The sequence below is a fragment of the Ambystoma mexicanum genome, chromosome 3p (genome assembly GCF_040938575.1).
Source record: "Ambystoma mexicanum isolate Mex_15411 chromosome 3p, UKY_AmexF1_1, whole genome shotgun sequence".
Taxonomy (NCBI): Eukaryota; Metazoa; Chordata; class Amphibia; order Caudata; family Ambystomatidae; genus Ambystoma; species Ambystoma mexicanum.
This window is the reverse complement of record NC_090925.1, coordinates 936,689,316-936,713,386: the sequence shown is the minus strand read 5'-3', so window position 1 is coordinate 936,713,386 and position 24,071 is coordinate 936,689,316. Positions and strand designations below refer to the sequence as shown.

The window sequence follows — 24,071 nt, the reverse complement described above, 5'->3', positions numbered from 1 at the left end:
CCGTTTTATTTGTCCTTTTGTGTGGCAGTCTACTTAATGCAATTTAGTACCCTTTTTATAACTGGTCCTGGTATGCCTACAATGCCCATCAACCCCATTTGGTGATTCTACGAGCAACGTTTTTCCAGTCAGCTGGTGTGGGCTTAAATTCCAGTAGTTGATTGTACATGTGGTCAGTAAAACATTGATTCATTTAAATTACTATACTGAGCCGGGTCAGTTGTATGCTGCACGTCTCCACAGTTTGGCAAGCAGAGTGGACAAATTTGTATCTATAGTTGCGTTCCTCAAATGTATGCAGTGAGCAGGAATAATTATCATTTTTGCACTATTTTAAATGTTTTCAAAATACGTTACAAGGTTCGAAATTGAGGGGAGCTGGCAGCTGTTTAGCTCCTGCTTGTGGCGTGGAAGAGCCTGGTTAGCGTGCTACCAGGTGCCACTTTTGGCTCCCCATACCAAGTGCTCTCAAACAAACACCCATGTGTATGTGCGTTTGTGACAATCTATAGATAAACATTGGGACATGTCTATACGACATTTAAAGCATAAGCATTCATAAATAATGGACAAAGTGTATGTTTGGATATTATGCGCAAGTGAAATTTGCAGAACGCCATGTACTGGTTCCTCAGTGGTAGCACCTGGCTATTGGTTAATGCTGCATACACAGCTGCTTTTAGCTCCTGCATATTGGATCTTAATTTCGATCCCCGATACATTCGCTTCATTGAAATGTGATTGTGAAAGTTTATAACCAGGCATACGTCGCCCTATGAATGCCAGTTCTTCACACGCACAGCCCAGCACACAATTTCTTACTTTACTTGCAAATCCTCAGTTATTCATCAATTCCTAGTGACACATACAACGTTTGAGGGACACAGTAGGGGTACTTGAGTGTAGTGTATGGGCTGCTTTGCTCAATTTTTCAGCATTCATGTTTGAGACTGGAGTTTCAATATCTGAGATATTAGTCCGTTCTTCTCTGAAAGACCAAACCTAGCTAGTTGTGCATTCAAGGGAGTAACCAAAACACAAAGCTGAATGTCCATCAGACCCCATGGTCCACAAGGATTTGCAGCAGGGGTGGAACACATAGGAGTACCACCAGAGTATGAGTTAGGACCAGTGGTGAAAATAGCCTTTCAAGATGAGATGTCTGGAATGTTGAATGTCTACGACCAATTCTATAGATAAACTGTTAATCCCTCAGGCTGACAGGACGACAGATGAAGTCACACAGTAGTAAGGGGAGGTAGATACACTGGGGCACGTTGATGGCAATGGTGAACAGCCATAGCAACCTACCTGCAGGAGCATCTTTGTCACTGGGGAGGCAGCTTGACAAATGGTTGACAATAAGGACTTTACCACTGCTTCTTTTTGGTATGTTTCTTTTTTTTTAAGTCCTAAATTCTCACACAGCCGTGACGAAATAGCTGAGACGATATTGAACATTTAAAAAGGAAAATATAAAAAGCAGTCCTATTCAAAATGCCTCAATCATTGTTTGTAAAGGTAATGGGAAAAACAGAAAATGAACAATGGCAAACCAGCAACCTCGTGCTCCTGAAACATTTTTAGGTGGGGGTATTTCAAGGGAGCAAGACATACATTTTTGCAAGAGTAAACCGGAAGTGACACCCAGACAAAACGTACAAAAAATTAGAACTGAATGGAAATCATTATCATGTGGCAGCGGTCTATATTGTGACAGGCAAGTTTCCCTTGCAATGGATCTATAAAGCACATGAACAGATGAGCACTAACAGCCTGAGCCTTCCCTGCGTGCAAATAATGCGTACTGTTTATTACATTGACTTCAAGTTGGTGTTGATTGGATGTTTAGTAACACACTCCTCTGTGCCCCAGAATAAGGTTTTGAGGTGGGAATATTTTACATATTGATTTTATCAGTGGAGTGTAAATTAAATTGAGTGTAAAAAGTATGCAGCGTGCAACCAAAACATGACTTAACTTGAAAAAGTACATAACCTGTAAGAGACAGAGTTGCGTAGCAGAGAGGTCTTCCTTTAAAACAATGTATTACATTTGTGGAAAACCTTCCATACATTACAGTGTATGAACGCAACACAAAGATGCATCTTGATAATGAATGCACTGGAACACCTACAATACCTTTGTGCAGTGCAAGCATGCATTTACTGAAAAAAGGCAGTGTTTGTTAAATATGATACTTCCCAATTTTGACTGTTGCCCAACGTATTTACCCGTAAGATCCTATGTTTGCAAAATGATTCTCCTTCAGCACCTACAGACACTAAACGGAAACACTCTTCCTTAACTCTGTGTGCTGTGTTCACTGCGCCTCTCGGAAACCGCAGAAAATAAATATGCTGCTCCATGCATTCCACTTTCATCTATACAGATCAGAATCAAAGGATGTGTTCTGGTTTCTGTCAAGTCACCTGCCGACTACTCAACTGGTGCGTAAATTATACGCATGGAAAGTTGTCGTATTTACAAAATTCATTGCATAAAAAAGCCTTGCGTAACACTTTTTCGAATGGATTGTGTCCTTGCACGTATTCCCATATCCAGCATTCTGCTTCGGAAACCTTTTTCCCCAGTAGAGGGTGATGCGCGTCGATGTCTGTCGAGTTGATGTCCCTCGGAGGCCTCCTTCTTGATGATGTCATCACGGGTATAAGTAGTTGCACGCAGCTCAGTTTCATTTTTCCACGCTTCGGGAACGCAATGCTCGGTTCCGTGAGGAATTTAATTTCTTCGCGAAAATACTTCACTCATTCGTTTTGAGATGGCCACTTTATCGGCTCTGTCTATGCACCAATCTGGCTTAAAAAAATGCTGAGGTTGTGGGGCAAAGATGTCCTTGACAGACCCCCATAGGGTTTGTCTATGGTGCTTTGGGGCAGAGCATCCATGTTCAGAGTGTGAGGAGTGTTTATCGATGACGGTGAAAACCTTAAGAGAGCGCATAGGGAAGTTGGAGAGAGGTAATACCAAAAAACCCATTACCCAAAGCAAACATACCTATCGTCTCCGCGACGTAAGAAACACTCCTGTTCGAGATCTCGGAGCGGATTGCACCATTCATCCGCATAGACGACCTAGATAGTCTTCGACCCCATCCTCCAGCTCACCAGAGAGTAACAACTCCTCCACCCCTAGCATACCTACTGCCACCAATACCACCTCTGGCTTCACATTCAAAAAGGTAACTATACCAGAAGCCCAAAAAAATCATAACTTCCCTCAAACCGTCAAATTGCAAAGGGGACAGCTGCCCCGCACAGATCATCAAGGATGCAGCAAGAGACCTATCCCCTTTCATCACCAAGCTAATAAACCTTTTTATTCTCCACTAACTCAGTACCCAACAACCTGAAACGATCATGGGTTCTCCCTCTTCTGAAAAAACAATAGCTAGACCCAGCCATTCCCACTAATTATAGGCCCATCACCACGGTTCCTTTCCTGCTAAAAATCCTTGATAGTTGCCTACCTGCAAATTCAGGACTACTTAGAAACCAACCAACTGTTAGGACTGCGTCAATCTGGCTTTCAACCTCAACATGGAACAGAAACCGCTCTTGTTGACCTCAAAAGTCAGATTGATGACATTAAAGACAAAGGAAAGGCTTCCATCCTACTCCTTCTAGACCTCTCAGCAGCGTTTGACCTGGTCGACCATAAAATACTATGTAACCACCTCTCCTCCGCTGCCCATTTCTCCTCTGCTGTCACGTGGATACAAAATCATTCTTGGCCAATAGAACCATGAGGGTCTTTTCTTCTGTGGCAGCAGCATACCCTATTCCCATCACCTGCGGTGTCCCACAAGGTTCCTCTGTTTCCCCCACCCTATATAACATCTTTACAAAGCCTCTCTTTGACAAACAGGACCATCTGGGTGTCATGTCACCTACACCAACTATGCGGATGACACCCAGATACTCCTTACCATCTCGGGCAACTACAGCGTTGATGTCAATAGGATAAACCAAATCTTTTCGATCATTCAGGCATGGATGGCCACGCATGGCCTTTGCCTGAATGATGAGAAAACTGAACTTCTCATTGTCGGATCACCTAATAACTTACAAAAACTGAGCCCTGACTACTCCAACATCATCATCGACGGCAACACATCCCAGTCGCTAAAAATGTGAAAACCCTTGACTTTTATCTCGATGCCAATACCAACCTCACCAAACAAGTTAACACAACTGCCTCAGCTACTGCCTACACAGGGAAACTAATTAAAGCCTGTAGACCTTTTTCATCCACCAATAGCTGCCTCACGTTGGCTACGGCTCTCGTACAATTGAAGCTAGACTATTACAATAGCCTCTACCTGGGTGCCAACCAATCTATAATCAACAAACTACAGGTTCTCCAAAATAATGCGTTACGAGCAGCATTAAACATTCCTAGGCGTGAGCATATATCCGCCATCAGAATATCATGCAAATGGCTTTCCATTCAACAAAAAATTGACTTAAAAACACTTTGCCTTACCTACAAAGCCCTTAACCACCTAGCACCTCCCTACCTCACCAACAAACTCACCATGAAACCTGCCACCAGAATCACTAGATCCTCCAACACTCTATACCTCACTGTGCCCAGATTCACTGCTAAAAAAGCTGGCGGCTCAAACTTCACGGTCCTTGCCTCTCAACTCTGGTACACCCTGCCTTTAAACATTAAATCGACTTAATCCTTCCTATTATTCAGGAAACTTGTCATTGACCAAAATCCAATCCTAAATTTGACCCAGCTTATCACAAAATTGTATATATTGTACATGCCTCACCTATGTTTAACAGCAAGTCTTAACCTCCTCTGTCTGTATATACTGTACATTATTTTACTACTGTATTACTGCAAATTCTATATATATTGTGCCTTGTAACTTGTCCTAAGTGCCATTTTACTCCAGGGTCTGGAGCGCTATATAAATAAAATAAACAAACATACATACTACCAAAAAATAGCTCGCCCGCTCAGTGGGAGGAATTTCAAAAGAAAATGTTAAAGGTGTTTGAGAACGCGGCCTTGCCCCGCCCAGAGACACCTAGAGGTGAAACCCCAGGACAAAAACCTGGTAAACATAAGAGCCGTGAGTTGTCAACCTCGGCATCACGTACTCCTCGATCGTACAAAACCCTCGTTGAGAAACAGCCTCTGACGCACAAGACGTCGTCACTGTCGACTCGCACGTCGAAACTGAAAACTGGACCATTGGTGGCGATTCCGTCAAAGAAGTCATCGACGCCCCGAACATCGACACCTCTTAGTCGCTCTTCGGTTCAGTACCGTTGTCGACTCCGCCGAAGATGTCGAAGCCCCAGTCGATTCTTTCGACTCCATCGAGGCCAGTGAGGTCCACGTCGACGGTTACAAGCTGATCTCCACCCATAGTGTCTGCTGTTGCTCCTTCGTTAGAAAGAAGTTACACACCTCTGACTCGCTCAGACTACTTTAAATCTTTATCCTCAATTTATGAGGAGGTAGAAGATTTTGATGCTGAAAGACCCTTTGTTCTAGAATGTGCGAGACGGTCCCTTCCAGAATAATTTATCCCAGAGGTCAGATTGAAGGACCTGCAGGACTCCTTGCAGGAAGCAAGCAGGATTGAAACTTCCCCTGAGGTGGACTTTAGTAGGCCTGATCCCGGAGATCACGCAGAGGGTAATTATAGGATTCTTAAGAATAGAGTTATGGAATATATGGGGTGGTCTAGGCCCACACCTGTATATGAGAAAGATGACCTCAGTGATAACCTTGACAAGTGGCCACAAGAGGAACCCATCAGGCCTTGCAGAAAAAAAACTGTCAGCAAAATGCAGAACCTCAACCGCAGACCATCTGTACTTATCTAAACATCCTACGCCAGAAAGCTTAGCTGTTCAAGCTGCACCTTCTTCAGGAAAACACACTTCATATCCCACAGGATCGTGACGACAGTTTTACGCCATGGCCAAAAAGGTTTTCTCGACATGTATCATGGCCCTGAAGTCTGCTAATGCCACATGCACGCTGGTAAGATTCAGCCACATCCTTTAGGAGTGTGCTTCAATGGCGGCTGACCATCTCCCTGAAGGGGAGGAGAGGGACGGTTTCTTGAATCTTATCAAGGATGGGAAGGACGCGATGTGCGAGTCCCTCCAAACTGGTCTTGACTCTTTGACGGCATCAGCAGAGCCATGGCGGCTAGTACCACAATCGGCAGATTTGCGTGGTCGCGGACATCTGGATTTGCTCCTGATGTACAGTCCAGACTTCCGAGTATGCCCTTTGACGACATCCATCTATTTGGAAAGAATGCTGATGACTGTTTGGAGAAGTTGCACTTGCACGGTGGCGGCCAAATCCCTTGGAGCTGCGATAAGACAAACTCTGAACCGCCCTGGGGTGGGGGGGGGGGTCCTTTCGCTATTATTCTGCATTCTGAAAAGGCAGAGGACAGCCAGTTCAAAGAGGCTAGAGACCTTTTACCCATGGTGGAAGGGGCAAAGGTACTAAAACCGCAGCAGCAGGGGCTACCTCAGCCTCTGCGTCAGCCGCCTCAAAACCTCTCTGAGGTCTTATTTCACAAGACAGCAGTAGGAGGCAGGTTGACTCAACATCTGGCAGAATGGCAGGCTATTACTTCAGATGCTTGGGCACAAGAGACAACTGTCCAGGGTTACTGCCTGCCTTTTCTACACACACTCTGAGTCCTCCACCGGCGAACTCTTTGAAGTTTCCAGACCCGCTTCTTATGCAGGACATTTTAGACCTGCTAGAGAGAGGTGCCATAGAGCTGGTACTTGTAGCGGAGAGGAACAAGGGTTGGTACTCCCCTTATTTCCTCATTCAGAAAAAGGGTGGAGGAATGAGACCGAGAATTGAGCAAATTCCTCAGGATGGACAAGTTCAAGATGGTTCCCCTTTCTAAGATCCTTCAGGCCCTACTGCTTCATGATTGGTTGGTATCTCTGGACCTTCAGGATGCTTACTTTCATGTGCCAATCCATCAAAAGCACAGAGTACCTGAGGTTCGCCAGTGGCAACTCTCAATATCAGTTTCAGGTTCTTCCATTTGGGCTAACATCCGCACAAGGGTTTTCACCAAGCTGATGGCCGTTGTTGCAGCGAGTCTCAGGAGAGGGAGGATTCACGTCTACGCCTACCTGGACGATTGGTTGATCAGGGACAGTTCCCCGGAACAAGCCCTGGAACATCTAAACCATACCTGCCACTCCCTCCACAGGCTGGGCTTCTCCCTCAACTTCAAGCAGTCCCACATGATACCATCAAAGATTCCAATTTATCGGAGCAGTCCTGGAAGCATCCTTGGGGAAAAGCCTCGCCACCAGAGGTGCGGGCTCAAGACATTCTACAAATGGTGACAAAATTCCAGAATGCCCAACATCTCCCTGACTTTCTGCGATTGCTCTGCCTCATGGCATCCTGCATTTTTCTGGTGGCAGAGGCTCGCCTGAGAATGAGATCTCTCCAATGGACTCTCAGGACCCAGTGGTCACAGATCTCCTGCAAATCCCAAACAGTCTCACTGGACCTCCAGTGGTGGGCCTGTCGGGGGGGGGGGGGATATCTTGAAAGGAGAACCTTTTTGGCAACCATGGCCGGAGATGATGGTAGTGACGGATGCCTCACTCATGGGGTGGGGAGCTCATACCAACAATTTGACCATCAGCGGTCGTTGGTCTCAATCGGAATCCAAACCACATATCAACCTTTTAGAGCTGAGGGCAATCGGACTAGCGCTGAAGGCCTTCCTGCCGTCTGGACAGGGAAAGAATGTCCTGATAATGACAGACAACGCGGCCATGTACTACCTCAACAAGAGAGGTGGTGTTGGGGTCACCACCACTGTGCAGAGAGGCAATGCAGCTCTGGTTCTGGGCAATACAAGAAGGAATCTTTGTCGGCGGTTCATCTAGCCGGAGAGTAGAACATGCCGGCAGACGTTCTGAGCAGGCAGAGCAGTCTCCCACGAGTGGGAACTAGCTCAAGAAGTCCTTCAAGAGAACTTCACCCTTTGGAGAACCCCTTAAGTGGAGATGTTCGCGACCAATGCCAACAGGAAGTGCAAACTGTACTGCTCCAGGGAATTTCCCCCGAGAGGAGCTCTAAGATGCGTTCGTAGTGACAGGGAATTTCCACTTCTCCACGCGTTTCCTCCAATCCCCGTCATTCCTCACGCAATAAGGTTCAGGAAAACCATGATCCTAATTGCCCCGGATTGGGCCAGGAGAATGTGGTACTCGGACCTTCTAGACATGTCCATCTGTCCTCCGATTCGTCTTCCCCAAAGAGTGCCCTCTCGCTAGGGGCGGGGGGGTCTGGTTCTCCATCCGGATATCAGGGCTCTCGGCCTTCACACGTGGTTTCTGAAAGGCTGAGATACAAAGATTGGGACCTCCCGGACAACGTAATGGAGGTGTTGCTTTCGGACAGAAGACCAGCAACCAAATCCTTATACCGCAAATTCTGCAGCTGGTGTAGGGACAAGACTGTTGAACCGTTTTCATGTAATACACCTATGGTGTTATCTTTCCTTTTGCACTTAGCAGATCTAGGGCTCCAGGTCCGCACTATTGAGGGCTACCTAGCAGCGCTATCTTATCTTCAAGCACACAGCTGAAAACCCCTTCGACTTTAAAATGCCTTGGTAATTTAATTCCTGAAGGGGTTGACCAAGGTTTACCCCCCCGTTCCTCCCCAATGAGTTCCTCGGTGGGAACTTAAATTTAGTCTTAAAATTTCTAATGGGTACTCCTTTTGAACCTCTGCATTCATGCCAGTTGAGATTTCTTACCTTCAAAACTGTTTTTTTGGTGGCAATAACATCTGCCAGATGGGTGAGTGAGTTAAAGGCCTTAACCTGCAAACCTCCTCACATTGTCTTTCATAAAGATAAAGTTGTTGTGAAGCCTAATTCCTCCCAGAGGTTGTTTCAGAATTTCAGATGACCCAGAAAATAACCTTGCCTTCCTTTTACCCTCCTCCTCATCTGGGGAAAGGGGAAGAAAGGCTGCACAGATGTGACCCAAAGCGTGCTTTGAGTTTCTATATTAGCAGACTATCAAAAATAAGTCAAGCTGACACAATTGTTTGTGGGATACACAGGTCATAAACTAGGCTAAGCCATCACCAAACAAACCATTTCTAGGTGGATTATTCTAACTATAGTAGAATGTTATAAATTGGCAGGTAAAGCCCCTCCGGAGCATTTGAGGGCTCATTGAACCAGCGATATTGCAGCTTCGTCAGCTCTTTAAAGGGAAGTTCCAGTAAAAGACATTTGTGCAGTTGCCACATGGTCGTCTAAATACACCTTTACAAGGTGTTCTATAGCTTGGATTCCTCCACTAGCCAAGAAACTAAATTAGGTAAGTCAGTATTTCATTCTGTGCACACTTAACCAATACATTTTTACTCCCTCCTCCTACATACATTACTGCTTTGGGAGTCTATCAAAGATAAGGAATACGTATGAGGACACAATCCATTCGAAGAACAAGTTACTTACCCATGGTAACGTTCTTTCTACTGTATGTTCTCCCACATATTCCTTATAGCCCCACCCATCCTTCCCCGCAGTAAAAATTCCCTTGTAATTGCAGTCTGCGCTCTCTCAAGGGGTAGTAACCGTCTCATCCTGGACAATGCCTAGCACTTCAAAACGGAACTGAGCAACGGACGCTGCGCGCAACTACTTATACCCGTAATGACATAGTCATCGAGGCGGAGGCCTCCGGCAGACATCGACTCGACGGACGTCGACGTGCAGCAACCTCTACGGGGAAAATCTTTCCGGAGCAGCAAGCTGAATATCGGAATATCAAAGATAAGGAATACGTGGGAGGAACATCCCGTTGAAAGAAAGTTGCCATGGGTAAGTAACTTGTTCATCTGGAAGCCTGTGCACCCCACTCACCTTTCCCTGACAGGATATGCATATAGTATGACACTGGAAAAAATAATTACAAAGCCTATGGATGTCATGTGCCAGGACCATAAGGCTTGATGGACAGGTGGAGTCTGCTCTTACATAACTTACAAATAACGCCACAGTGCAAAGAAAATGGTAAGCTGTTGTGTAATGAATGTCATTTTCTCGTTAATCAGCATCGCATCAGCCAATACTACCATTCTATATCGGCAACCGGTCTGTTTCTAATAATTTTGTACTTGTTGTTTTGGTCCTTGTGCACAAGCCAATCAGAAACTGATCCTAGGAGCGTGGCAAAGCCAAGGCTGATATCTTCCACATTTATTTATTGCATTTGGTTATACGCCCAAACCCTTGAGTATCATGGCGTAGGTTACATATATCTTCGTTTTCATGTCAGGGTTACATACATTTTAAGTTGCAAAAACAGCAGGCATATATACAAATAGCCTATCCTATGGCATAGCAGTAATTGAGTGGTACTAGGAGGGTTACAGGCTTCAGGGGAGAAGCTTGTGAAGGAGTTTTAGTACTTGTTGAACAACCACGTTTTTCGTTTTTTTAACTTTGGTAGCGAGGTTTCATTGGACAGACGGGGGCGGAAGAGAGTTCCAGATGTGGGGGGTTGCAATGGAGAAGCTGGCGTTGCCTGCTCTTGTGGTAGTGAAGTGTGGAATGTGCCGCTGGGTATTTGTATTGGATCTGAGAGATCTAAGCTAGACTTTGCGTACAATGCATCGATTGAGGTAGGTAGGGACAGTGTCAGATAAACATTTGTGGGTGGTGGTAAGTGTTTTATGGAGGATTCTAGCATGAACTGGGAGCCAATGTGCATCTCTTCTGTGTTGTGTGATGTGCTCTCTTCTTAATTTTCTGTGAGGCTAGTGTGCAGTATCTAATCAGTTTTGGGCATGTCCATCAAGCACGTGGTGAAGTGCCAGCACAAGCCTGCCGTGTCAGTTGAAAAGTTCTGAAGACCCAATGATGCACCGTTGTGAAATATTTTTTGAGGGGCCAGGGGGGGGTCTGCTTCCTAATAGATTTTCATGACGGTTTACTGCAAGTAACTGCCAATTCTGGTTGGAATATGCGGGTAACCCATTGTTGTACATAGTCCACGAGCTTTTCATAGTACGTTTTTAATAGACCTGGTCTCCAGTTCCAGACATGTGGACAACATTTGGTCTTGAGTTGGCCAAAATTGTGCTCAGAAAACGAAGGTTAGTTTGAACAACTTGCATACTAACTTGCAACTTGCCACCATGGAGCAATGATGACCAGAGAACAGAATGCTGGTTCCTGAAACTTGCACAGAGCCAGATGCAGTAAAGTAACATTGCGAAAAGCATACGCTGTCATCCCATCTCTCAGAATTTCCATTGTCCCGGGAGGATAGCTCAGCGGCAACGCGCTCGCCTTGGAAGCAAGACGACACGCAGCAACACAGGTTTGATCCCCGGGTCCGTGCTTAGAAACCTCTGGGTATATAAGCGCGTTATAAATATGCAACTAAGACAACAAAACCAACAATTCTTGCAACAGCGCCTTGATTCTGCGGGCTGTGTGAGCGCTTTAAAAATGCAAAATTAAAAAAAAATATATATTCTCCGAGGGAATCCATTTCCTGTCCCCTTCTGGATGCATACATGGGACAGTGTTTGAGAGACTGGTGGCAAAGAGGTCCACCTGGGGAGACCCCCACCGTGAGAAAAGTTTCTTGTGCGCCCGTAGGTGAAGCGGTCACTCGTGGTTGGCCTCAGCTGATCCGCTTCCACATTTGCCGCTCCCGGCAGGTGAAGGTCTTGAAGTCGCATCTTATGACACCCTGTTCCCATATCTTCAGGGTCAAAAGAACCAGAGGGCCGGTGGGGGGTTTGGTCTACCCCTCCCCCAAGCTGATCTTGGTCTTCCCCTGACCATCGTTTGAAAATTTAAGGTGGCTCGTTTGTGCCCCCCAACAGGGAAGAATCTGTGATAATTGCCTGTGGAGAGGGGTCTCGGAAGAGCTTCATGTAACCAATTCCGAGGATTAGACCACCCCACCAAATCCTGAACCAATTCTTGAAGGATCGGAATAATATGACTGCTGGTTCCACGCTTGAGACCAGGGCTTGCAAAATCTACTAGCCCACTCACATTGGCGAGGTAGGGTGACTACCATTTGCATTTATCTGTTTGCCGTAAATGGCAAATAAAGGTTTCACTGTGCATGGCTAGGCTTTAGGTGGCAGCGGTGCACCAAATTAAGTGTGTTTTTGGTGACCAGCACATTTTTTTTTCCTTTTTTTTTTTTTTTAGAAACCAGAGGTAAATATTTTGTCACCTGTTACCATGGGCGAGAGAATTTCTCTTAGGCCCAAGTATTTAAATGAAAGAATTCGCCCTGCAGGTCTAAGTGTGTTTTAAAACATTTTTTAATTTTATTTTCAAGAATTTGCCAGGCCTGCTTGAGACAATGAACTCTGGAGCATTAGCTGCGCTGTCCCCATCTTCAATCTGGCTAGAGGAACCACCTGAAAACATGCCATGAGACCCAGCAGTCTCTGGAACCACCAAGCACTGATGGTGTTTGTGGAAAGGAACTTCGAGCACGTGTTCTGTAAAGCAGTCTATATTTCCAATGTCAGGGAAAGAGTTGGGGGCTTCCTTGGCCTGCTCCGTGTCCCACAGAAAGCTTATTCAGATCAGGCACTGGGTCGCCATCAAATGAGACTTTTCCAGTTCACTGACATGCTGAGTACGGATAAACATGGACGTCTTGAAGGTGGAGAAAGGAGGCAACAGATGCAATCATTTTCATAAAGACTCTGAGTGCAGCATTTAAGCCGACGCAAAGGACCCGATACTGTAGTGGTACTGACCCACTGAAAACCTGAGAAACTTTGGGAGGGCCAGATAGTGATATGTCGGTACACAGCATTCAGATCTACTGCACAGATCCAAGCTCCCTGCTTTAGAGCAGACCGCGTCTGAGCCCAAATTGTCATCTTGTATTTCTGAAGGGGGAAAAGGAAATCTGCCAAGTCCTTAATGGTGTTCATGCTGGCTTCGTTCGACCGTGGCACTGTAACAGGCTATAGTAGCAACCTGGCGACTTATGATCTTGGCACCTCCTCTGTGGCTTTCGTCTGTAAGAGTTTCAGGTTTTCTAGCGTTTGAGTGGAAGACCCAACATGGTTGATAAGAGGGGCAGGAAGGGAGATTACTGCTGGTTACTGACAGCACCCAAGAGTCTGAGGTTAAGGTCCTCCAGGCCTCTTACATGAAGGGAGATTGTGCCCCCCCACCGGAGTCCCGTGCACATGGGCAAGCCCATTGCTTTGAGGACTTGCCAGTGGGCAGGGACTAAGTGCTGGTCAATGAGGCAGGGAGGGCAAAACTGTTTGTTTCATTGAGTGCTGGGTGACATGTCCTGCCTTGCTTTGTGCACTTGGAAGCCTCGGAAACACGAGAAAGATCCGGACCAAGTGTCCACTGTAGAGACTGTCAATGGGTTGGCTTTTGCTGGCTTGTTTAAGACCTACAATGATTTGGCTGAAAGCATGCCTTCTTCTTAGACAGCTCCTTGTCTGTGGAGCTAAGGAAAAGATCTTCACCATCAAATGGGAGGTCCAACACCTTATCCTCCACCTCCCCCGTAAACTTGGTGGCATGAGGCCATGCCTGTCTGCATGTATCCACCTCTATGGCAACTGCTCTTGAAGTGTCAACATGATGGGCGGCTGCCTCCAGAAGATCAAACGCCATCATACAGGCATCAGCCTAGCACCCCACCCCCACCCTGCATCCCCCTTAGGCTGCTCTCTCTAAATAGTCGGGAGGGGGGGGGGTGAACTTTACAAGTTACACTTGATCCTTCCACAGCCTCTGGTTCACTGCGGCTAAACCGCTCTCATTCACCTGCTTCCACTGCAGTGCAGATTTTGCTAAGACCTTTTTTCACAGAGCTTCCAGACCCGATCCTACTTGCTTAAAATCTGAGAGGAAGATGACGCAGAGGACGGCCTTCAAAACCTAGTGGGCGCTGCCACTACCTAGGACGACTGAGGACAAGATGACAGTAATTTCTTCAGATTGGAGCCGCCTGTACTTCACATTGATTTTCCGGTTTGTGGGGGGGGGTGGTCACTGTGTGAGGCTTCATCCAAACCCTCTGTTTACACTACAAGAATTAGCCTCAGAGAGGCGTTGTCCCCAGAACCACAGAGGCTTTGGTACAGATGGCCGACCTAAATCAAGGGAAGATAATGCCTTGCTAGCATTAGCCCTGATGTAGGAAACATCGGAACTGCTGGTGCAGAATTTGGCCCTCGCCGAGGAATCCTCCTGATTCGACCCATTCAATTTAACTGCTGACGAGTACCTTGGCCACGCCGGGAACTGGATTAGTCTTTCCTGAGGGAATCTCAAAGTGAACTCGGGTAGTATTATCCCACAAAGGTGGAACCTCCACTTTTATGGTACAAGAATTAGCCCCTGGTAGGGTAACCTCCAAGAAGCCTCTGGTATGCAATACATCCTGGATGGCCTTGGGACAAGACCTGGTAGTAATAGAATCTGAGCAATCCCTCCTGTGGCCAGATGCCTTGGAGGAGAAATCTCTGGTCCGGGGTAACCTGCAAATAAACTAATTTACCAGTCACTGCTTATTGACGGGAAGCATTGCATGTGCCCTGGCACTGACTGATGGGGGACTTCCTTCCAAGGCTGTAGGTGCCAAGTTAGGGCACACGCAGAAAGTGCATCGCGGTGAGGCATGTGCCACACCTGTGATCCGGCCCAAAGCTCTCTAAATGGAGCGCATGAGGATCCAATTCAGAGTAGTTCCATCCACACACACATGAAGCAAATCAATTTGGTCCCACCCTAATTGGGCAAAAATGACTGGCGCTGACGAGGGAGGGGAAACTCCTGCTTGTGCTAAATGCGTCTGGCCCCGACTGCGTGGAGTAAAGGACTGGGGCACAAGGCCTGGAGGTGGGACTTGGGGGAGGCAGAACCACTGGCTGTGCATGCGCTGGGCCTGTGTAAACTCAAAATGACTTGACATTTTCGGTATGGTATTGAAAAAGTCTACGGTCTCGTCCAGTAGGACGTAATGTCCCACAAGTATGGAGGGAAGGGGACAGGCCGTAGAACAGTATTTCACTCTTATTAATATATTCCTTCACTGGATGCTAGTAACCGTACACTCTTACTTTGCTTGTGCTTTCTATTGAATGTGTCATCAGTAATTGAAGGTCCATGTTGAGTTCTATCTATAAGAACCTTCATTTTATCAATGACAATTGATATCTATTCATAACTTATTACAATTATTTTGAAATTCGAAATTGGCAGCCTCTTAAATATGGTTGAAAAACTGGTCATCATTGTGCAGGTTCTTGAGTGATCAGGGTGCACATAGCTGTTATGGAGTAGTGTTGATAATACCGAGACCTACAAGGCCTATAATGCAACAGGGCTTTGGGTAAGGCACATAAGCAAACATGAGTAGAATTGGTCAAACCTCATTTTTAATGTCCATATAGAGCTGAATCTAATGCTCAAACCACTTCCGGTTTTGAGAGGTTGCTCTTTGATTCATGTTAAATGCAGGCAATGGGTCAAGCAGAACCAAATGCCCTAGTTTCCCTTTGATCAATTATGGCATAGAGCTTCTGCCTTCAATCATGGAGGGTTCTCGAACGTTGTAACTCATTGAGCACCCTCCCTGACCCCAACACCATGCCATCACCAGAAATTTAGGTAGATTCCATCTTGTTTTAGATTTGCGTGGTCGCCCATCTCCAGCAAGATTACCACTTTATTTTTATTTTGGATGTTTTGTTATATACTTTATTGAAACATTCCTCATACATTAATTCTTAAATACATATGAACACTTTAAAAACAAATTTCATACATCCACTATTCATAATCCTCTAACCTATTCTGCCATTTGAGACCTGGGCCTCCCCCACCATGCAGGAATCTCAAATCTAGGCTTTAGCCAAACTGCGATGGTCAGCTGCGAGACATATAACACACTAACCAAAAAGAAAAACTCGATTTCTGCATACTTAACTCATACAAAAACCCACACAACCACCTCTCGCACAGCAAGCCTCACACACTTCACCACACCGTAACAAACGAACAACACATAAGCCGCTCCAGCAGCACACGCAGACTGACATCAATCTGATACCCGCACAGTGTAAACCGAATCTGTCAATAGGACACCACTTCACTCACTATCCTACTCCCGCTTCACCTTACTAACCCACACCACCTTCTCCTTTACAGATCCGCCTGCGGACCAATTCTGGTGGCGGGGGGTGTGTGTGTGTATGTATTTTTTTAATTTTTTTTTTAGAACCGCCACATCATTACAGCCTCTTTCTCCTTTGCTGAACTATTGCCATTTCCATGTGGGGATTCATTTTCTCTTAATCTTGTTTAGTTTCTCCTCTAACTATAGAGACATTATTCCAAACCTGCACAACGGCTAATATTAGACATTGGGTGTCAGTTAATGGGGAGGGCTTGGCTGAAAAGGGAGAACATTGTTTCCTGCGTTCAGGGGAAGACTGACTTTGTAAAGACAGTGTTACTCAAATTTGTTTTAATGTCAGAAAAACAGTGTTGGAAGGGCATATGGTCAAAATGAAAAATATACTGTTCTACATTGTGATAAAGTAAGGTGTGTTGGTGCCATTAGGGGTGCTGAAAACAAGCCAATCAACTGGATTTTTTTAATGCATCATTCTGTGGGTTTGTTATTGGGCAGTTTGGAAAGTCTTCGTCCTCTTTTTGTGAATGTTCTGAGTTGGCGAAGTGTTCTGGCTGATTTGAATCTATAATGCAAAATCGATTTGTCATTTAGCTTTTTAAATATTTACATTTTCAAGATCATTCTTTGCCAGCTCATTTTGATCTTTGTTTTGGCTTTAAAAATAATCATTTGAGGTGAGACTTATTTGGCATGAGTTTTGTATTATGATGCCAATAAATGGGCAATGTAAAACATTTTTGACATTTGGCTTCCTAGTAAACACTGCAACAGCTATTTTTCAGTATGTTTGCTCTTTAATTCTTATTGGATTCAATGCATACTTGGCCAATATTTGTTTGCAATGCAACATATAGCCATGTTTAAAGCATATTGCTGATTGTTATCTGATCCTTGTGTAATTCATAGTGGATTTAGTCAGTATTTTGACTAATCAGTATGACCTATTGCTTTGTATTGGTTCCTCCCGTTAATCTCAGACAATTTGTAAAATGTCACAGAATACAGATTGGGTTTTAGTTTCCTGAAATTCAGTTTGTAGTGCGTGTGGTTAATTGGGAGTAGATATAATTTTCTCGTGGTGGGCTGGCGTGACTGCATTCTCTTACCTTGCTTTTTGTAATAGTTTGCAGGCAGTACTTCACAGATATGAATAATTGATGGTGGTTACTACCTTTTAGCTCTTTAGTCTTTTGACTAAACGCCCCTATTTTGTCATAAAGATGGTTAACCTTATGTAGTTTGTCAGTTCTTAATAGGTTGCTTACTAAGCTGGGTGTGTCATTAAAGCATGGTCTTCCAAAAAGGCCATACTTCTGTATACTTGTTGGCCTGTGGAGACCATGACATGACACCTATCGAAGAAGTGCTATCAAAGTATTATTTAGAATTGAAGACGCAGGGATGTTGTTGTGCTCTATCCGTCTTAACTGACTGATTCAAATCACTGATAAAGAGCAAGAAAATTTGATTGAATATTGCTGGGCGTTGCAGGAATTAAATGCATCTTTTAAAAGTTCAAGGTGAGCAGTTGGTTAACTACACTGGACACTAGCATGACGTGCATAAACCAATATTTGTAGCAATTTCTTCGGAATGTACTTCATTTTTTTTTTGTGGCTACTCCTTGGGCTTGAATGATTTCTATGTAATTAATATTAGATGACCAACCAAACAATCGGAACCCTAGGGTTTTTACTTTGGGCACAATTGGGTGATTAGTTGATTCAGTGTGTGGGTGGTAGAAGGATATGTATTTTGTTAGCTGTGAATTTCTGTTTTGGTACCATTTAGGCTAATCCCTTTGGTACATCCAAGACTTAATGTAGGCTGTGGTAGGTAGATGATGATTTTTTCATTCGTTTTTCATTATGACAGTTGTTAGAATTGTAAAGAAAGGCTGAGACTAATTGGTATACCAAAGATGGTCTATGTCGAGTTGCTGTGGGACGTAACGCAGAGGCTTAGTATACATACTAAAAAGCAATGGAAAAAGTCCTGGGCCTAAGGGGCTTTCACGTAACTGGAGTAAAATGGGGTCTCCAGTCCATTCAGACTTGAACACAAAATTATTGGATAGGAAAGATTCAAACAATCCAAGGGTATGTGTCGCACTCTTTACCGTGTACTGGCATAAATATGCTAGTTGGGCTCTTGAAGATGTTAGGTTATTGATGTTTGTAACATAGACCTGCTGGTAATGGGAGTGCACTTGTGCTTGGAAATATCAGGTGAATTGGATGGGTGGAATAGTTTGATTTGTGTCTAAATTGTAGGTACCATAGAAGCACAAGTATTTTGCGAATTCTACATTTTTTGGTAGATCAGGGAATAGGCGTTCTGAAAGAAACGCAAGAATACAGGAAATGATTAATCCTGAATTAAATCAGAGAAGATACTGAGTGGGTGCGCAGGTTTTCTTTTTCTTTGGATAATAAAGATTTTCCATAATGACTTACTAGAAATTCTTGATTCTATTAAAGACACGGAGGTGAGCATTATGCTTCTTTCATTTAATTATTTATGTAAAGAAAGCTCAGCAGCAAGGTATTTTTGCACTTACACATAACAAAACTCATTCTGGAAGTGCATTGATCAAAATACATAACATGAAACCCTTAAAGTATAATAATGTTTATAACATTCACAGTACAAGGGAGAAAAACTTCAAATCCCATGATGCTCCGAAGGTCATCAATGTCCAATGCCACGTGATGCTGTCCCTCCAATGAGTGCACAGGTGCTCCCATAAACAGTCCTGAATAAGAAATAACTTCCTCTTTTGAGGCTGCGAACTTGCTGTCTTCGATGATAGAATTCTAAAACTCGCTCAACCAGATAAAGATCCGTTAACCTGTAAATCAGGGGGACTTGTCTGTAGAGGCTGTCAAGAAAAAAATAAAATGTTAGGTCTTGCTTATAACAACCCTAGTTCCCTTGAAGGGGTAGGAGAGAAAAGCATCTTATTGTTACACAATATAGGAAGTTAGACTAACAGATTGCAGCACTGCCAGAATCATTCGTAAGCAGTACACAACGTGCTTTTCTTCAAAGGGTGGCATAATGCTCGCCTCCGTGTCTTTAATAGAATCAAGAATTTCTAGTAAGTCATTATGGAAAATCTTTATTCTATGTCAAGACCGGAGGCTCACATTATGCTCGTTCAAAGCTTACTTACCACTATCGAAGCAGGTTGTTCTACTGGTTTCAAGTAGAATTCTTTAAATATCGATTTGCCTGCCCAATCAGCCATTTTCATGATGTCCTCCAGACGGACGCCAACCTGAAAGGCTTTTGAGGCCATGGCTCCTCTGACTGAATGGGCTCCGAACTGGAGTGTATCTATCCCCGCTTGAGTTAGCGTCCAACGCACCCAGCGTGCCAAGGTAGGGGCCGAAACCTCTTTATGGGGCTTGCGAATAGCTATGAGCAGTTGCCCGTTTGGAGAGGATCTGATCAGAGATGTTACTTTTTCATAAGCTTTTAAACACTGAACCACGCAAAGCTTGGGCTGTTCTCTAAAAGCCGGGTAGGATATCACTCTTGAATCACACTTAGTTCTCCTTCGTATGTGGAAGACAATACCGCCAGGAGAAAGACCTACCCTCTAGATCTAGAGCTCTAACATCCGATACTCTCCTGCAAGAAACCAGACAAGTAGTGTAAGCTTGCCGGAGAGTGCCGTACGCGATAACTCTTCGTTAACTGGCCAAGAGAGGAAAAGATTGAGCACTTTATTAACGTCCCAAAGTTTATTGTAACGGGGCGAAGGTGGTACTGTAAGGCGAATACCTTTCAGTAATCTACAAACTAGGTGATGTTCTCCGGCTGGAGCGCCTTGTATGAAATTGTGTCCTGCAGAAATCGCCGATCGATATGTGTTTATTGTTCTGTAAGATAGACCTCTCTCTACTAAGGAGAGACATCTCTCTACTAAGGAGGCTAAAACAGTTAGGATTTCTTCTAACGGGGCTGAAACTGGATGCAAGCCCCGGTCTTGGCACAATAACCTCCATGTATTCCAGGGATTGGAATACTGTTTGCGTGTAGCAGGGGCCCAGCTCTCTTCAATGAGATAAATTGCTTTGCTGGACATGCCCGGAGTTCTCCATCTTGCCCTGAAATCCTCCAAGCTGCTAGGGTCAGAGATCCGGAAAACTAGCAGGGGGTGAGCTTGTCCCCACGGATCTAACAGGAGATCCTGATACCGGGGTAGAAGGATTGGAGAATTCATGGAAAGGTCCTGAATAACTGGAAATCAGATCTGATTAGGCCATACTGGGGCTATGAGGGCAAGTTCTGCTTTGTCATATATTCTTGTCGAGACTCCAGTCGCTGGAGTCTGCGTAATTGCGGGAGTGCCAATCCGCTATTACATTCTTAAGACCCGTCAGATATTCTGCTGTAACTGAGATCTGATGGTCCAAGCAGAAATGCCAAAAGTCTTTGGCGAGCTCTGCTAGTGGGCGAGACTTGGTACCACCCAGATGATTGATGTATCTCACGGCAGATACGTTGTCCATCTTTAGTAAAATGCAACAGCTCACTTTGTTTTTGGCGAAGGAGCGTATTTCGAAAGATCCTGCGAGGAGCTCTAGACAATTGATGTGCATATCTAGCTCCTGCAGAGACCAGGTCCCTCCAGTGGCGGCTGTGCCACATCTTGCTCCCCATCTGGAACAGCTGGCATCTGATTCTATGATAATATCCGGAGTGGAACCGAAGATGGCTCTGCTGTACCAGGCCTCCATGTGCGAAAGCCACCAATTTAGCTCTGTCCTTGCTTGAGGTGATGGTGTCAATCTTTGAGAATAAGAGAGACTGCGTCTCAGGCGTTGGCCTTTTAGTCGTTGCAATTCCTGGTAATGTAGGGGACCTGGAATAATTGCTTGAATGGACGAGGACAGAAGGCCTATTACTCTCGCTAGCTCCCGCAGAGGGATTTGATCTCGCTGAAGGAGTCTGCGAATTTCCCTTTTGGTTGAATGTATCTTGGCAGCTGGAAGACAAAGCTGTGAATTCTGGGTGTCTACAATGAACCCGAAAAACTCTATATTCTTGGCAGGACAAAAACTTCTCCCAGTTGATGAGGAAGGCGAGACTGTGGAGCAAGTTTATGGTTGGCCTGGTTTGTTCCTGTACTAGCTCTCGAGATTGAGCCATGAGAATGTCGTCCAACTAAATTATCAGGCGGACGCCTTCTTCTCTTCAGTGCGCCCCTACGGGTCTCAATAGTTTGGTAAATGCCCAGTGAGCTGAAGAGAGACCGAAGTGTACACTCGTAAATTCCCAATCTTTGTGATCCCAAGAAAATCTTAGATATTCTACGTGTCCGGGATAGATGGGCACCGCAAGGTAAGCGTCTTTGAGATCTAGATGCACAAGCCCATCGCTCGGCCTGAGAAGGTCCCTGAGCATGTGGATGCCTTCCATCTTGAAATGCCGATATACTATGAATTCGTTGAGTGCCTTCAGATTTATTACAGGCCTTACCCTTTCCTTTCTGCGCACTAGGAAAATTGGACTGAAAAACCTGCCCGGGGTCGAGCAGGGCCGAATTGCTCTCATCTGAAATGGACTGTGAATTTCGGAGCTTAACACTCTCTGATCTAGTTCTGACATAATTATTGGGGCAGGGGGACTGGCCTGAAAAGGTTCCGCAAAGAACTCTAGTCGCAGCCTGCGCACTGTATCCCTGACCCAGGCGTCTCCTGACAAAGGGTCCCAGGCTTCTGAAAAGAATATTCGCCTCCCCCCAATGGGCGTGAGCGGCGCTGGCGCTGCAATCGCTAGACTGACCTGAGGGTTGTTGAGCTCTGTTTCTCGGGCCTCTGCTACGTCCTCTGGAGGGAAAGAAGGTGTCGGTCCGGTCTTGCCAGGTGTTCTGATGTTGGTATTGAGGTCTTCTGTCGAAGGCATAACGGCCGGAAGAGCGACCTCGACCGACCCTGGTGAAAACCTTAGATGAGAAAACCTTCTTGATAGGGGCCTGGGCCTTGTCCAGAGCGGTAAATGTACCTATGAACTTGGACATCTCTTTCATAAAAGATCACCAAAGAGTAGCCGTCGCGCGGCGGCGCCGGACTCGTGTGTTCGCCAGTTGCATCAGTTTCGAGTCAATCTTGAACAGTATGCCTTGCCTGCGCGCTGTAGAAATGGCGCAGCTCGCATTTCCCAGCAAGCAAATGGCTCTCTGAGCCCATCCGGAGAGAATAACCGGATCGATTGGTGTTGAGGAAGTGGAAGCTCCTTCTGCCAAATCTAATACTTTTGCAAGAGGACCCGCAATGTCCAATAGTTTATCCTGGCAAGACTTCCAGGCTCTGTCAATCCCCTTTTTAGGGTCTTTCACATGTTTCGCCATGAATGCGATCATCTTGGTATCTAGTTCTGGTGTCATCGCTACCTTATGCGGTATCCCGGGGCGTGGACATTTAGCCCTGAGTCTTGCTCCGATTTCTTTTTCTAGAGGCTTACGTAGTCTGCTAAACATGTATTCCGTTGTCTTGACCAATGGCTCCCAGTCGGTGGACCTAGGATGTATTAAATCCTCAGGGTCGAACATTCCCTCTTAGGATGTTGTTCCCTGGTGGTCGCCGCACTCCCCGAGGTTGAGGGTTTTGTATCCCAAATCTCGGTATTCTCTTCTGAAGTGTGATGATTCTTCATCATATAATCCTGAGTTTGCTTCTTCTGCGCCTTGCTTGTCTCCCTCTGGGCCTGAGGGTCCAACACCCTGTTTCCTTCCTTGGGGGTAGAGGGCCTTTCAAAGGAAGGGGTTACCTCCCTGGTCATGAAGGCATGTTTCAGCCTGGAGAAGGCGTCGGATAGTGCAGCAGTGGCAGGCATTAACTGGCTCGTGGGTGGTCGGAGCTGTTGCTCTTATGATCCGGACTACTTCCCCCTTTGGGTAAGGTTTTCTTTTTTGTGTCTTTTTACCTCGCATGCGCTCTTCCATATCTTCTAAGCGCTGCTGGATGGGTAGAAGCATATCTGTTACAGCTTTCTGTACGCTGTTGTCAACAGCGGATCCTAGGACCTTTTGTAGGCTCCTTTCCATAGCCACTTCATCAATCTAACAACCGTCCTCCTCTTCCTCTGACCATTCCTGGTCTGAATGAGGGTGGTATTGTGCTGCCATAATAAATCACCTTACCCCTCTCCTTTATTTTTTCCTCTGGGCGGACCACCTTCTCACTGGCCCAGATCTTTATTGTGTCAGATCTGTTTAAATAATTAAATATTGTTTGTGATGCTGTAGGAGTATCACCTCCACTCAATGTCTGGCAACTGGGAGCTGCGCAGACGAAGCTCAGTGCTGTGTATACTGCTGCGGTCCTCTTCCCCCTTTTTTTATTTTTTATTTTTTATTGGTTTGTACGATGAAAATACAGACTTGCTCCGGCGCTCAGACTCTCATTTACCGTTAACTGTGACGGAAATGCTCGTACGGGCGCCGGAGCTCGGGGAGAGCGGGAGCTCCCCCTGGTACCACGCCGGCACATCATGCTCAGCTGTGCGTGTGAGGTCCTCCCCGGAGCCTGCGTGTACAATTCCGGGCTGGGGAGGCAGACAAAATATAACATGGCGTCGCGGCTCTTTAATGGCAGCCACGATGACCAGTGACAGATCTACATCTGTCACGAACGAAACGTTCGTTTTATCCACATCGACACAGACGTCAGCGGGAAGCAGCCTGCGTCGGTGTACAGTGAAGAAACAACAAACAAATGCAAAATCAATATAGCATAATTATACATATTCAAAACGCTCGTGAAAGAAATCAATGTTAATAAAAACGAGACAGTTCTGAGTAAGGAATGACTTATCTCTTGTTGTGAG

General features: G+C 45.4%; 1 protein-coding gene across 1 annotated transcript in view; it reads left to right on the top strand.

Annotated features, from left to right (window-relative positions):
- RBM12 (RNA binding motif protein 12) overlaps positions 1–24,071 on the top strand; it is a 76,810-nt gene that overhangs the window by 11,061 nt on the left and 41,678 nt on the right. The gene's annotated exons all lie outside the window — the stretch shown is intronic.